Source organism: Lactuca virosa, chromosome 4, assembly GCF_052849685.1.
Source record: "Lactuca virosa cultivar CGN04683 chromosome 4, Lactuca_virosa_CGN04683_v6, whole genome shotgun sequence".
Taxonomy (NCBI): domain Eukaryota; kingdom Viridiplantae; phylum Streptophyta; class Magnoliopsida; order Asterales; family Asteraceae; genus Lactuca; species Lactuca virosa.
The window spans coordinates 224,508,090-224,524,286 of NC_136429.1; the positions used below are offsets into that span (position 1 = coordinate 224,508,090).

Here is a 16,197-nt window from a genome sequence, read left to right on the forward strand (position 1 = left end):
TGGACTTAGTCAAAGTACCTACTTGGACAAGGTGTTGAAGAGGTTCAACATGCATAATTCCAAGAAAGGTGACTTACCGATCCAGAGCAATGCCAAACTAAGCAAGGCTCAGAGTCCGAGTACAGAAGATGAAATAGCTGAGATGAGTCGATTACCATATGCTTCCGCTGTTGGCTCGATCATGTATGCTATGACTTGTACTCGCCCTGATGTGGCCTTTGCGTTGAGCATGGTCAGTAGATATCAAGGGAATCCTGGCAAGGCTCACTGGACTGCAGTGAAAAACATTCTCAAGTACCTGCGGAGGACTAAGGACTGGGTCCTTACACTTGGTGGGAGTGATGACTTGAGAGTGGTGGGGTATAGTGACGCCAGCTTTCAAACCGACAGAGATAATTTCCGCTCTCAGTCGGGCTGGGTCTTTACCCTGAATGGAGGAGCAGTTACTTGGAAAAGTTCAAAGCAGGAGACTGTAGCTGATTCAAAGTGCGAATCAGAGTACATAGCAGCAAGCGAAGCGACGAAGGAGGCAATATGGCTGAAGAACTTCATCTAAGACCTTGGAGTTGTACCAGCTATAAAGGAGCCTGTGGAGATTTTCTGTGACAGCGATAGTGTGGTTGCCTTAGCCAAGGAACCAAGGGATCATGGCAGGTCCAGACACATCGACAGGAAATATCACTTCATAAGACACAAGATAGAAGAAGGACTCCTCGTGGCAAAGAGGGTATCATCATATGAGAACCCGGCAGATCCCCTCACAAAGCGACTGAGTAGGGTTAAGCATTTACAGCATGCGAGGCGCATTGGGCTGAGGGATGATATTAGTTTTAATGATTAGATAGCTATTTCTAAACTTGTAATAGATAAACTGTAATTGACGTTTGATGCTTAAATAAAAGGTGTTTTTATTTACTAGTATGGTATTGTCTCATGTCAATTGCTTATTATTGTTTCATTTTGCATGTTTTGACTTCCAGAATAATTGTATTATTCAAACTATTGACAGTCGATCATACTTTGGAAGTAGGTATTGAATTAAGACTGTCATGAATTTGGCTTGTAGATTGTCAGAAATGGTTAGACATTGCGATGACATTCATGAGTGCTTATAAGGTCTGAGTATTGGATTCAACCCACGTTCACTTGAATCACTTCATGGAATTTATCTCGAGTGATCGTGATACGATAATATCATATAATCTTCAAACCTAGATATATGATTTGTTGACTATAAGTTGGTCGTACATTGATAGTACGAAAACGCATCGGTAACTCGATGTTATAAAACGTGTTGTTGTGTATGATTCAATGAATAGTTAGTGCAAGCATATACTGTCGAAGCTTATCTGTTTCTTTTAGTCCTTGTAGGATTAAAAGCGATATCTTGGGCCTCTCGATGATTTTGTTTTGACTTATGTGTCGGTCCCGGTCAGAACTAAATTGATGCGTTCGATTAAATTCTATATCAAACAAATCAGAAATCGGGAAACAAACTGCTGGACAATAAGGTTGACTGTGTTCCATGTGTTTGTCCGGCTGATATCTTGAGAATAGAGGATTCTATGATCAATTGTCTAAAATGGTATGTCTAAGTTCGACAAAGGCATTTAAGAGCCACGATTGCTAGTCGGATCCTGAAGTCGTACTTGCAACGATAGTTATTAGACTTATCCAAGTGGGAGACTGGTGGATAAGGTGTCTATATCCATAACTATATTTGGTATGTACTTTACCCGATTTAGCATGGTCTATTTGTGTTGCACTTCACCGGAACAATTTGGACTTTTGAGAAGAGGATATGTATGATTTATTAATATATTATAAGTTATAATATATTAATATGAAATTATATTATTTAATTAGTATTGATCAAGAGTTAATTTGGAATTAATTTTGTGGTCAAATGAGACTAATTAAATATATAGGGATTGATTGTGTAAACCATTCATTCTTATAAGGTGGGCTAACGATCCATGATTCCTTATGTTGGGCTTAACCCATGTGGTGACCCATGGATACTCCATGGAGGTTAAAACCCATGGATCATGAGGAATGTGGAAAGTCATGCACATTAGGGTTTACATGGTGTAACCCTAATGTAACCACACTATATAAGAAGGCCGTTGGTTCAAGAAATTAGCACCTAGAGTCTTTACAAGAGTCTGGCCGATTTTTGTGAGCTAAAGAGTCCTCTTCCAAGTTTCCAAGTGTTAGTGGTGATTTGTGATTCCACTTGAGGCATTCACATTATTGGTGCTAGGCTCTTGAAGCTCCAAGAAACAAGCTACAACAAAAGGTATGTTATCTAACTTGTTTTATTACCCAAGTATCTAAGTTTTGTATGCTAGTTAGGGTAATATCTTGGAAAAGAATTTTGCATGTATAATAGAGAAAACATAGATCCAAGGTATTTAGGGTTGCATGTACACCTTATGAGTGTTAGAATGCTCAAAACCCATCACCTCTCACCCTCGATCTCGATGAATTAAATGATGATGTTTGGTGTGAATTTTTTGAGAGATTTTTTGTAAGCTTCGGTGTTCGTCTTCATCTTGAAGAAGTCATGCCCACCGATCCTACACCCAAAGTGGAAAAGTTGACACCGTAGTATAGTTATGGATATATTGTAAAATTAACAAGTCTTGTTTCTAAATGATTCCAGAAAAGGGTGTGCGACCACACATAGTGTTTGGAAAATCCTTTAAGGCTTTTGTTGAGACAATGATGTGCATGCTATGTTATGTGACCATGGAATTTGTTCCATCGAGATCGATGACTTATTGGTCACCACACATTGTCAAAAACTAAGTCATCCTTGATCTTCTTGAAAATATTGATGAACCCATGCCAGTGAAGAATCTTGTCGTATATATGATTAACGAAATTAATGAAAAATTTGATCAGTTAGCTAGAATCATTCTCCATCGATCTCCTATCACATCATACCTTTAGGATTGCTCGATGTTGTTTCTTGAAGAGACACAATTACATTGATATCACCCTCAAATCCATATGTATTGTGAAGACACTTCTTCCCTTACTGCTCTTCACATTGTTCCTAATAATCAATTCTAAAGTTCTAAAATCACCAAGCTGATCACCATGAGAATGAAAGATGGTATCAAGACCTTCATAGGAATGACCTCCGACGGTAAGAATGTTGTAACTCCTGCACTGACAGCCCTATGCACGCATGGACCAACCGGTTTGGTTTATGTCCTCTGTCGTGAGATCCGCAAACTCAATGGATGGATTTCAATAAGAATCATGGGCCCACTACCCTATATAATCCCTTTCGAATTAGGTCGCCAACATACCTGATCCATTTCAGTAGCAACAAGCCACCCAATAGCCTGCAACCTTCTTTTCTTCTTGGCTTACACCAGATACTAACCCATACTACTTCACACCTAAAAATAAGGAAGATACGTCTAAGTTAAACTTGGAGATAGAATTCTTCTTTTGTTTATCGATAGTGAACTAAGACCAAGCTCATGAGCTTATTATCTCTGTGAATACAAGATGATCTGATGCGTAAGGACAAGTTTTGAAAACTCAAACCTTGAGTGAATGCTTAAGATCAATGTCTGCGACTAAAGAATGTTCCAGTCAAGTTTGGCAAGACCAGTCAAATCTGAGTTAATGCATTCAACAATGTATTCAAGACATAAATGAAGAGTGAAGATAATGATCAAGGTAAAGACAATAAATGAATAAGAATGTTTGAGTGAATGATTTAAAAGTGAATAGAAAGTGAAGTAAACTAGAATAATGCTATCTTTGGTTGAACAATCCGTCACTCGAATTTGACCTTGAAAGCTCCTATAAATAGGAGAACAAATTACATCGTACTGACCACATACATACATAGGACTGGATATTAGAGTTACCCCTGACACTCTTATTATCTAAGTAAACAAAAGAGACTAAGTCCTATGACATGTTACATCAAGCTAAATGACAAAATAAATTAATACAGACGGATAGACACAAACTCCATTCTGGAATGTCTTCGCTTCTTTCGGATCCACTACTCTGATCTTCTACTCCAGACAAAAACATCACTTCGAACCACATACTGACTCCGGAATAATTACACTTCGGAACTGAAACTGACTTCGGAACTTATTGGATGATTGCTATAGGTTCACTTTCAGGTTCCAACAATCTCCCCCTAAGTGACCTTATGTTGGGTCAAAATATTGGTTTATACTTTTCTTTTCTAGTTGATTGTATTTTTCTGTAATTTTTTATGAGTTTACAGTCAGGTTTAAGGCCAGGTGGGGTGTTTACGGCCGTAAACCCATTTACAGCCGTAAACAGGTTTACGGTCGTAAACCCATTTATGGCCCATATTCCCCAAGTATATATATATATATATATATATATATATATATATATATATATATATATATATATATATATATATATATATATATATATATATATATATGTGTGTGTGTGTGTGTGTGTGTGTTAGGTGGTTGAGGAGGGATTGATGAACAGAGAAGGAGTGTACGGCCAAGAGAGAGAGAAAGGAGTTTTAGTGTGTGTTAGTGTGTGTGAATCTTGTATCGGGAACTTCATTCTAATCAAATCATACAAGATTCATCATCATCTTCTTCTCCTTCTCTTCTATTTGATCTGACATCATCCAATTGATTGGGATTCCGCACCATCAATTGGATCTGATTGATACACAAGCAGATTAGGGACTTACAATTGGTATCAGAGCTTGGTTGTATCAGTCAATTTTGTCAGATCTGGAGCTTATTTGATCTTATTTTTGAAGGATTCCTGCGTTTTTGGATAGATCTCTGAAAATTAGGGGGGTTTGTTCTTCGTGTTTTTGATAAAAAGGGGTTTTTGATCGAGTTTTGGAGCTACAAAGTCGAAACAACGTTGTTTTTGGTCGTAACATGCGAGGGGGTGGCGGCGTGTACGGCCAGCAGCTAGGGTTTCCGAGGAGTTTACGGCCGGAGCCGGAGTTTACGGCCTCGGAGTTTGCGCCCAGCCTCGCACGTGTACGGCTCGGAGTTCACGGCCAGCAGCAGCATCGCACGTGTACAAAGTCGAAAAAACGCTGTTTTTGGTCGTAACCTGCGAGGGGGTGGCGGCGTGTACGGCCAGCAGCTAGGGTTTCCGAGGAGTTTACGGCCGGATCCGGAGTTTACGGCCTCGGAGTTTGCGCCTAGCCTCGCACGTGTACGACTCGGAGTTCACGGCCAGCAGCAGCATCGCACGTGTACGATCGACGTTTGCGGTCCTCGCCTCAGATTTGTGGTCAGCCTCGCATAGTGTCCGAAGTTCGCACCTCGTCCTCGCTTCGCTTCGTGGAGTCCTCGCATCGTACATTTAAAAAGGAAAGGGGCGGACGGATTTTTGGAGGTGCCAGGAATCGAACTCGGGTGCTTCACCTCATCATTCCAGCGCCCTTGCCATCTGATCCAGCTTGCTGGATGTTCTTTTCCTCCCGAATTTAATTCAAAAACACTCCCTTTCGCACCTAATTTCGAAAATTTGACACTTTTAACGCCAAAATCAATTTCCTTTTATTTTTAAATTCATTTTCAAACCAAAAATTTTAGCTTTTAATTTTTGACTTTTAATTTTGACTTCTTACTTAAAATTTTGACTTTGACTTTTAAAATTTGACCTTTGACTTTAAACTTTGACTTTCTCATTTAACTTTTAAATTTTCAAATTTAGCTTTTCGGTTTGACTTTTAAGTTTGACTTTTCAAGTTTGACTTTTGAGTTTGACTCTTTAAATTTGACTTTTAAGGTTGACTTTTGAGTTTTTAGTCAAAGAATTTTTTTTTTAAAAAAAAACAAAAAATGAGTTCCGAATCCATTCCGGTAACTGAAGTTTCATGTACTCCAGCTTGTGAAACTACGATTAAATTTCTTCGGGAACAAATTGATTTATTAAAAAGAGAAGTTGAGGACTTGAGATATGAAGGTTATCAACTTAGGAAAGGACAGCAACCCCTAAAGGTTGAATTAGAAGCAAAAATAAAGGACTTTAGGAGACTTCAGGAAGACTACAGTGACAAATGCGAAAATTATGATTATATCAAGAGACAGAATGCTGAGTTAATTACTGAGCTTGATACATTAAAAGGGCAATTTGAAACTGTAAATTTTGATTTTAAAAGGTTTGATGTATCAAGCGAAGTAGTTGCAAACATGATAGACCATTGTTTGCAATTTAAAAGTAACCAGCAAAAGGGTTTAGGATACGATAAAGTACCTCCTCCTTTTAATCATAATTATCAGTATCACCATGTGTCTAAAGAGGAGATTGCCAACGAACCATTCATGGTTTATGACAAACCAGCTGGTTTTGTTTCAGGAGGAATTATTAATGTTGAAAGTACTAATGTTTCTACTTCCCCTGCAGATCAATCCTTAAATCAGTCAAAGCAAGAAGCTGAAGGATATGTTTCTGATAATAAAATTGTGTCTGAACCTGCTGTTTCTGTTTCAAATGATAACTCTTTTGTTTCCGATGTTAAAATCAATGATACATCTTGTGATGCTTCTGCTCTGGATCATGTTGAGTTAATTTTTTTTTGACATATTTGATGATTTGTTTGAAAATACTGATGTTCCTGTTTCTAGCACATCTACTTCATGTGCAGGTAAAGTAACAGAGGATGAGAACAAGGAGAACACCATTGAACAAACCAACATCTCCTTGAACTCTGAATCTGTTGCTTCGAACTCAGCTGCTTCTGATCAACCTGTTGTTGAGAAATATAGGCCACCAATTCCAGTGAAACAGAGTGCCTGTTGTAATTGTGCTTGTGGGAACAATAAGAGACAAGGCAAGGACACGCCACTAGGGACAGGAAGAAACAATTTCCCAGTGAAGAAAAGGACATGTTTTCACTGTGGAACACCTGGTCACATTACCCGAAACTGTCCTAATCGCGCATACGTTCCCTACTATGCACAAGGGTGGCAGAACGCGCCAAGAGGGAGATACTCCAAAAGAAACCCCTCAAGGTCACATTTAGACAATGGTGACTGGAACGCGCAGAAGGCCAAGAATCAAACCCACAAGGCCAAGAATCCGAATCCCGAGGGCAAGAAGGGAATGTTGGCCAAGAAGCCCAATCCAAGAGATGCTCCAGTGAAACAAAGACCGATTAGGTCAAAGTCATCTCAACGGCCGACATCAAGTTCAAAAGCAAGTACTGAGCCACCCATCAGATCGAAAAAGAAATGGGTTAAACCCAAGTACAAATGGGTTCCAAAGGCTCACTCTCCCAAATCTTCTAACGATTCTAATATTTCTTCATCTTCTGTTTGTGATAAACAGGATATGTCATGGAAGAGAGTACCGTGCAAGGATGAAAAAGGTCAACCCAGTTTCAAAATGGACTAGGTTCCAAAGACCAACTAATCCCGCTCTGTGTCGGAGCAGCTATGGAGGCATATCATCAAACTTCGGTTTGTTGGTAGTGGGTGTTCCAGGCACATAATAGGGGACATCTCTCAACTGTACAACATTCAGATCTTTGTTTGAGAGTATGTGTCCTTTACGGGAAGGGAAGAAAGGAAGGGATCACTCATGGGGTTAGTGCTTAACGATGTGAAGAATTTTTGGATCTGTTCTGAGATTACGCGTGCTGTTCTCAGACCTTCTGGATGCAAATTCAATCGTTGACTTACGGTTTGAGTTTTCTTCTCTATACTCATGAGTTTTTCTTAAGCTGATTCGCTTTAAAGACTAATTTTTATTTTAGGATAGTTTAAATTTGTGCATTTACTTTCGTTTCTCTCCTATGCACAAATTTAAGGGGAGAAATAAAAACAAAACAAAAATTTTAAAATTTTAAAAAATCCAAAAACATTAGAAAATCAGAAAAACCAAAAATATGGTGTTAATGAAATGTGCTTGAGGGAGATGTTTTGGGAAGTGATATAATCATGTGATAACAAGCAATCTGAATCTGTGTAAGGGACTGAATCTAAATTGTCTAGGCTCTGTGTTCGATGCGCTGGTAGGAACGAAAGATTAAAATGGACTTGACTAAGCATTAATGAACTTAAGGAATCTAGAGATTTGAAAAATCTTGACTTAGATAGATCCATTTAGCCTGACAATACGACGCCCAGATAGGTTGAGCAGGGAGATATACATGATAATCCACCGGTAACACTAAGATAATCTGTATCTAGGACAGTGGTTTAACTCTTCCTCGATGTACGGACTTTGCCCTTAATTCCGGTATTGATGGGGTGACTGTGGAATTCTGATAAAGTAGGTCTGTAGGAAATTATTTTCTTGCTTTCTTTCTTTTAGTCATATGTTGTCTCCTCTGCGTGATTGAAATACATCCGACCTGGACTGTAACATATGCAATTCTATTTCTCTTCATCTTCTATCTATGTAATTCTTCCTGTCTGTTAGTCATATGCTGTCTCCTTTGCGTGATTGAAATACATCCGACCTGGTACACAGCATATGCACCATTCTACTTCTCAATCCCTCTAAATCTGGTTAGTCATATGTTTCACCCTCTGCGAGATTGGAAGAGATCCGACCTGGGTGTATAGCATATGCATTCTAAATCTGACTTCTCTCATAATAATTGTCTGCTCACCTAAAGTAAGGAGTACTTTGGAAGTTCCTGATTATTGGGGTATGTCAGGAAGCGGGAAACATGTTCTAGTACATTTAAAATTGAACAATCACTAGGTTGTCTGTAGATCTCGCTGCTCAATTTAGGTGGACAACAATATCTTTGGTCGTCGTCAGCTGAATGGTCCTTAAGGAATATTATCTATGATCTTAGGATCACACTGTCTTGTCACTTATAGTATGTCCTAATTTTTTCACAATCTCTCGTGTTTAAGTGGACCACAATATCGGCGATTGACCAGATCTATTCATGAAGGGAGAGGTACTGATAAACGGATAAAGGTTGTTTAAAAACTTTGATCCCAACTCACTCTTAAAGTTAGATATCATTTTTATTTTTGTTAAATTTGTTCATAGTTTTCCTCTATGCACAAATTTAGGGGGAGAATTAAAAAAAAATTCAAAAATCAAACAAAAATCAGAAAATTAAAAATCCAAAAATAGTGTTATATTATGTTTTATTTCTTGTTCAAGAAAATCTAAAATCCAAAAATATTTTTGTTTTTGTTTTATTTTTTTCAGAAAATATGAAAAACCCAAAAATATTGTGTGCTAAAATTTTCTTTTAGTTTTGTTTTGTCTTGAAAAGTGAATTCAGGTGAAGATGAAACTTATGGAGTTTGTGTCGAAGATTTTTGAGTCAAGGCTTCATCCGTGATCATCGAAGAATTCTCATTCGAAGGAGCAAGAAATGAAGATTATTCTTTCAACATTCAATCTTTCAACCCCAGAAGCAAGGTGAAGCTGCACTTGAAGATTATGTGACGGATTGCATTGAAGCCTCCTCAATCAGTCTGCTGCTATCTTGAACCTGCTGAAGTGATCCAAAAGATTTGTTCTCTCTGAAGATTCTCAAGCTGAAAGCGCTATCTTTCAAGAATCAGTACAAGATGCCTCCTCGCCCAATGTGCGTTCAATGTTAAATTCTGCAGAAAATCCCAACTGCTCAAGATGAAGCCATTCATTGAAGATTCATCATGTTCATCTTGAAGCCGTGAAGAATTTGAAGATTAATGCTGAAGCCAAGCTCCCAATGAAGATTAACAAGAAAAGCCAGCTACTTTTTAGGGGGAGCTTGTTGGGTCAATTAAGAAAAGAAAGCTATAAACCAAGGGGGAGATTGTTGGGTCAAAATATTGGTTTATACTTTGCTTTTCTATTTGATTGTATTTTTCTGTAATGTTTTATGAGTTTACGGTCAGGTTTACGGCCAGATGGGGTGTTTACGGCCGTAAATCCATTTATGGCCCATATTCCCCAAGTATATATATAGGTGTTAGGTGGTTGAGGAGGGATTGATGAACAGAGAAGGAGTGTACGGCCAAGAGAGAGAGAAAGGAGCTTTAGTGTGTGTTAGTGTGTGTGAATCTTGTATCGGGAACTTCATTCTAATCAAATCATACAAGATTTATCATCTTCTTCTTCTCCTTCTCTTCTATTTAATCTGACATCATCCAATTGATTGGGATTCCGCACCATCAATTGGATCTGATTGATACACAAGCAGATTAGGGACTTACACCTTAGCAATCAAGTCAGCTCAGTTTGCTTCTTCCGTGATAAAAACATTGTGACATCCCAGAATTTAGTCCTAAATTTGTAAACAATCAGTTCTCCGCGAACCACACTGTATTGAATCTAAGACATAATACCTTGATGGTATTAAGTACAAATGAGGTCATGTTACTCATAAATTCCTGCAGGATACCTCAAAACGCTCGAAAAGTTGACCATCATCGTCAAACAAAAAAAAAACCGTTCAGAAACCGGCGAGACATGATGCCCTAAAAATCAAAATTTTGCATTTGACCTGCACAAGGAATACAGATGATAAAACTAGATAGAACATGTTCTCGGGATTCTATGGATATATTGAACGTCCGAAACGGAGATCGTATGAGAAAGTTATGCACGTTTTAAGTTTTTAAATAGGTAAATCCTTGAGTTTACTCGATATCGGACACTACATAGCTCAGTTTAAAATAGCTACACATCTCGTAAACAAGCTTTGAGCACATTTCTAAACTCAGACTTCGGCCTAGTATTTATTTTTACAAATCAAGTATATTTATCCTGAACCGAAATCAGATTCGCGAAAACCGACGAATCATAACCCGGTTAACGCAAAACTTGAACGCCGTTTCACGGAGATCCGTATATCGGAATTAAATTCCGTTTGAGTATTTAAAATCACCGCGACCGTGCCATTATGCAGATACTTTTGAAATATTTTTACAAATCCCAAACCCGACGCCACGTAAATTGAGAGAAATTAATAAGTAAATAAATAAATAAATAAACAAATAAATAAATAACAATCAAAAGTCAAGCCCTTTACTTGTCTTTGACGATATTAAGTCCAACCCCACTTTTTGATACTGGGATATAGTTTTGTAGTTTTATACACATTCATGTGTAGTCTCTATCACGTGACCCTCTCCTTCATCTTCTTCTTTTTCTGTTAAAACCAAAGCGTCCCAGACATCCTTCCATTGCTGTTACATGACCACCCACACTCACCATTCTCCTCCTGTTTCTCAGTCGAGCAAACCGCCATACACCCCAACCACCCGCTGATTTCCGTTGCTTGATATCATCCCGCACAACCGAGAAACACCACCACCAAGGGTGGTGTTGCCGCTGTGTAACCACCGGGAACCATAGTGGTTCTCCCTACCTTGCCACCGATCGAAGCTATCAGACACAACCCAACACCACCTTCCTTTGTCACTTTCTCACTTCTCCGGCGAAGAGAGCCACCACTGTCGGCTGTGGCAGCTCCTCCACCTCCCGACGTCATGACCCACCACCAGCAAACACCCTTCCCAAACACCTTCGGACCATAACCTTGCACCTCCCTGCCCTTTCTCTCGTCGAGTTCACCTGAAAAGAAAGGAAACGAAGGCAGCGAAGCTGCCATTGCAGGTCCGTCACCACCCACCGTTGGCAAAACCCATTTCACCTCCAACCACCGCTGTGACTATTGGAACGCCTCCATACCGACATCTACCACCTGAAACCGCCTGGCGTTCTTTCCCTCTCGTCAAACCCGTCTGAACAGAAAAGAAAACGCAGCAAGGCAGCCATCGCCGCCCTCCGTCGCCGTTGTTGTGGAGTCCCGGACGCCACCGCCATCACCGAGCTGCTGCTGCCCAGTCACCCTAGCCATCACCGGCCACTGTAAGTCCGAATCACCACCACCATTTGTAACCTTTGTATATGATTCCTCCGGTAACGACACATCGATGCGAACCTGAAGTGGGTCTCGTATTTTCTTTCGCGTTCTGTAACATGAACCGGGGGAAAACACGATGAAATCCAAACATGACTTAAAGTTGTTTAAATTAAACCCTCCACTGTTAGAATTGTATGACTTTGGCCCCTCTTGGAGATTCGATTTTCATATGAAGCCAAACTTGCACTAAAATGTTCAAGAATTGTCCCTCCATCCGAGAAACCCAGCAAACCAAGTCCTGGAACCTTAAATTAGGTTAAAATGTGCATATTAGACCCCTGGTTTGCGAGCTGTCTGCAAGATCAGTCCATCAAGTTTGAATTTGGCAAAATCAACCCTTAGACTTTATTTATTTTAATCAAGGCCACCCTATACTTAATAATTAATACCAAAACTACCCTTGGTTTTACTAGGTAACATAAATAGACCCGGTGATTCGTTTTAAGGGTACGAGACGTCACGAAACGACTTTCACGATAAATTTCACCCTCGAGCCTTGTTCACGCTTCAAGGGTGAGTGTTTACGACCCCTTTTTTTAATATTTTTACGCTTTGGGGGAGAATACATGTGCTATATATATTTATTGATCTTGACAAACACTTACCGATTTCAAAACTAGTTTATAAATATTATTTCGTTAAATAATATTTTATTTACAAATAAACTATTAATAACTATGTTGTATGTAAATATGTTACAAACTGTTTCTAAATAATACAACTAGTCGAGACAAATGATTTCTGCATACAAAATATTATGATTTTATGACAAAATATGTTATTAAACTTATGTCATAAAAAATTACCAACTTTGTAGTATTTCAAGTTCATACCAAACATACATATACGAGTTATCAAACTCTTATCTTGAAATCATTTATGTACTGTGTACACTACCATGAGATTTACCACTTGTTTGAACGAGCATTACACATTTTTATGGATTTTCTTATAGAGTATAACCGGTTTTTCATGACAAACTCTAGTTAAGGGCCTTATGAGTGAGACATTATTCATTACCCTAAGTGCAAACAAACACTTAGAAGACCCACACCACTATAACTGTTAATCTTCGGAGCTGAGATACGTATGTATAGATCTATACGGGTAGACATCCCCACCTGTGGTTGCTAGCTACAACCTCGACCGATCAATCGAAGCGGGTGATAAATATCTAAAACAGTTTTACGACGTCCAATGAAGCGTCGTAGGGGTAGGTACAGTCACATAGCTCGATTATAGGACTCACTATAAGCATTAACTAGATCTCATAACCTAGAAACCACGCTGATTATCAAACATTTTGAGTATGTATTTACTGCAAACATTTTGAGTATGGATTTACTCACGGTTCTCTGAGTACGAAACATTTTGAGTATAGATTTACTCGCGGTTCCTCTGGTTACTAAACATTTTGAGTATGGATTTACTCACGTTTTCACTGATTACCAAGCATTTTAAGTGCGGATTTACTTATGATTTCTCTGTCTATCAAATATTTTAAGTATGAATTTACTTACAATTTCTCTTTTATCAAACATTTCCAAATATGGTTTAAACTAAAAAAGGAATACTTTTTAGTCTTTTAAAGTATCATTACTGCGGTTAGCAGAAAACCTGTAAACTCTCACCAACCTTGTGTTGACCCTCAAAATTTCATGTATTCTTAGGGTATCACGAAACGAGCTTTCAGTCAGAAGATTAGTCATGGATTTCAAGCGGACTAGTTTTATCTAGCTTTTTTTATACCGGCCTATCTGTTAAGGCAAATTTATGAATTTATTATTATGAACCTTGTATTCAAACCTTAAAGTGTAATGTAACTTCTATGTTGTTAATGTTGTAACTTGTGATGTATATTCAATTTGTTTGTGATCCATGAACTAAGTCGCACAGCCCGGCGTATTCCGCCGCCTCGGCCGGGGGTGTGACAGATTGGTATCAGAGCTAAATTTGCTATAGAGAACTCGTATCCTCAAAAGAGGAAATATAACTATAGCTACAGGCTCTTAATAAAAGTATTATTAACAAATATACTACTTCTCGAATACTCACGGGAGAGGCAACGGGTTTGAAGGGCCGCTAGGTTTGCTGGACTTCAAAACGGCTTGATTGCCACAATGGTCCTGCCCCCGGTGTTTCATGTCTGGCCCTCGTCTGTGATTGGTAGTCTTGGAGTAAAAAAAAAAACAAAATTTAATAATACTACAACCCTCACCCACAATAATATATAAGAGTTATATATATACTCTGACCCGCGATGGGAACACTTAATAAAAATTCTGACATGCCTTCAACCGAATCTACCAACTCAACCCTTTAGGTCAAAAGCCTCAACTAAGGTTAGTATCGTACATAGGTCATACCATAAATAAACCTGGAACGCGCGCCTATCTTATTTATGGTCGGGCTGGTGAACAACCAACCTTGAGCGACGAGTTTGACAGACTACAATGGTTGAGAGTTTTAGAGATTGAAGGATGTTCTCAAGATTCGTTGCAGAATCCTTATGTCAACCCTCAAACACTTATTCATTTAGAAACATATCATTACTCAATATAAAATCACTATCGGTTAAGATTCAATCTCTACCATTTGGAAACCCAGAGACATTCTGAATTGGCCAACCTATCATTTGGAAAATCGATATGATTTCAATAATAAATCTTATCGTATAATTTGGGAATCCATGAGATTCTAGGAAACAGATTTTACTAATACCCTATTTTACAATACTTGTTTATGAATAAGTAACTTAAGTGTGTATTTTCTAAACATTTAGGATAAAGCCCCTCGGAGGAATCCACAAGTTCACCCGTCAGCATCATTTCAAATGGATTCAACACTAGTACAGACCCTGATTGCACAAGGAATCTCCACAGCCTTAGTTGCATATGAGGTTGCCCGAGGCGAAAACTCCGGAAACAATAGAAATGGTGGCGACACTCTAGTAATTAACCAAAACAATCCAAGGCCTTGTTCATACAAGGATTTCTTAGCTTACCAACCTCAATCCTTTTGTGGTACGGAAGGAGCCGTTGGTCTATCCCGCTGGATAGAGTCGATGGAGGCAGTGTTCCGCCTCAGCTCTTGCGCTGATGACTGCCGAGTTAAGTATGCTACTTGCGCGTAAATGGATTTCACCCTGGCTTGGTGGAATGACCATATCAAGTCCGTAGGGGTCGACGTGGCCTATGCCATCACTTGGGAATCCTTGAAGCAGATGCTAATCAAGGAATATTGTTCTCAACAAGAAATCCAAGCCCTAGAACAAGAATTGTGGAACATTACTATGAAAGAGTCAGATGTGACTGCCTATACGTCCCATTTCAATGAGCTCGCTAACCTTTGTCCGGGAATAGTAAACCCGAAATACAAAAAGATTGAAAGGTACATCGAGGGACTAAGTCCCACGATTCGAGGTCTAGTTGTTGCGTCCATGCCCACTACCTTTGATGGTGCTAAGCAATTGGCGTATCATTTGACTGAACATGATCTCCGTCCGAGTACCACGACCCAACAAACGGGACAGAACCATGCAAAGAGTAAGAAGAGGAAATACCCTGAGAAGTCCAAAGGAAACTTCAAACTCCTGAGGCCCAAATCAGAACCTATGACTATCAACGCCACAAGCCCAAACACTCCCACCCTATCAAAGTCCTACAATGGGACACTTCCCCAATGCACTAAATGCAATTTCCATCATGTCGGGAATTGCAGGGATGTAATCTGCAAAAATTGTAACAAGAAAGGTCACATCTCGAGGTATTGTAGAAAAACCTCAACCACTACAGCAGGATAAAGCCGAAATCGCTATGGATGCAACCAATCAAGGCATTTTAAGAAGGACTACCCGAAATTGAAGAATCGGGGTGGCAAAGGAAGAGCACTCATGACTGGGACAGGAGATGCTCGCCATGACCCAACTGAGATTACTGGTGCGTTTACTGCCAACAATATTTATGTTTTTCAGTATTAGTAAGCCTTGATACCGATAGAAACTTTAATGATCGTAGGTTTAGAAACACGATAAAACATAAATTCTACACACTTAATAAAACTTACACGGTAGGAATGACAATCGGCCAAGTAGAATGCACCTTAGAAATACTTACCAATTTCCTTCTCATCCTAAATAACCATGTCTTTCACGTCGGCATAATACCCATGACCATTGGAATTTTTGATGGGAGCATCGGAATGGATTGGTTATCGCCTCATCAAACCGAAGATCTATGCTATGAGAAAGCCATCCGACTACCCCTACCCAATGACAAAACCCTTGTGATTTACGAAGATAAATTAAT

At 39.1% G+C, this 16,197-nt stretch overlaps 1 long non-coding RNA gene across 1 annotated transcript; it reads left to right on the plus strand.

Moving 5' to 3' along the window:
- Positions 1-11,135: 11,135 nt before the first annotated feature.
- LOC145168744 (uncharacterized) lies at positions 11,136-13,747 on the plus strand. The gene is made up of 3 exons (XR_013742053.1): positions 11,136-11,835; positions 12,304-12,403; positions 13,561-13,747. It is a non-coding gene; the product is annotated as an uncharacterized LOC145168744 (long non-coding RNA).
- Positions 13,748-16,197: the final 2,450 nt, after the last annotated feature.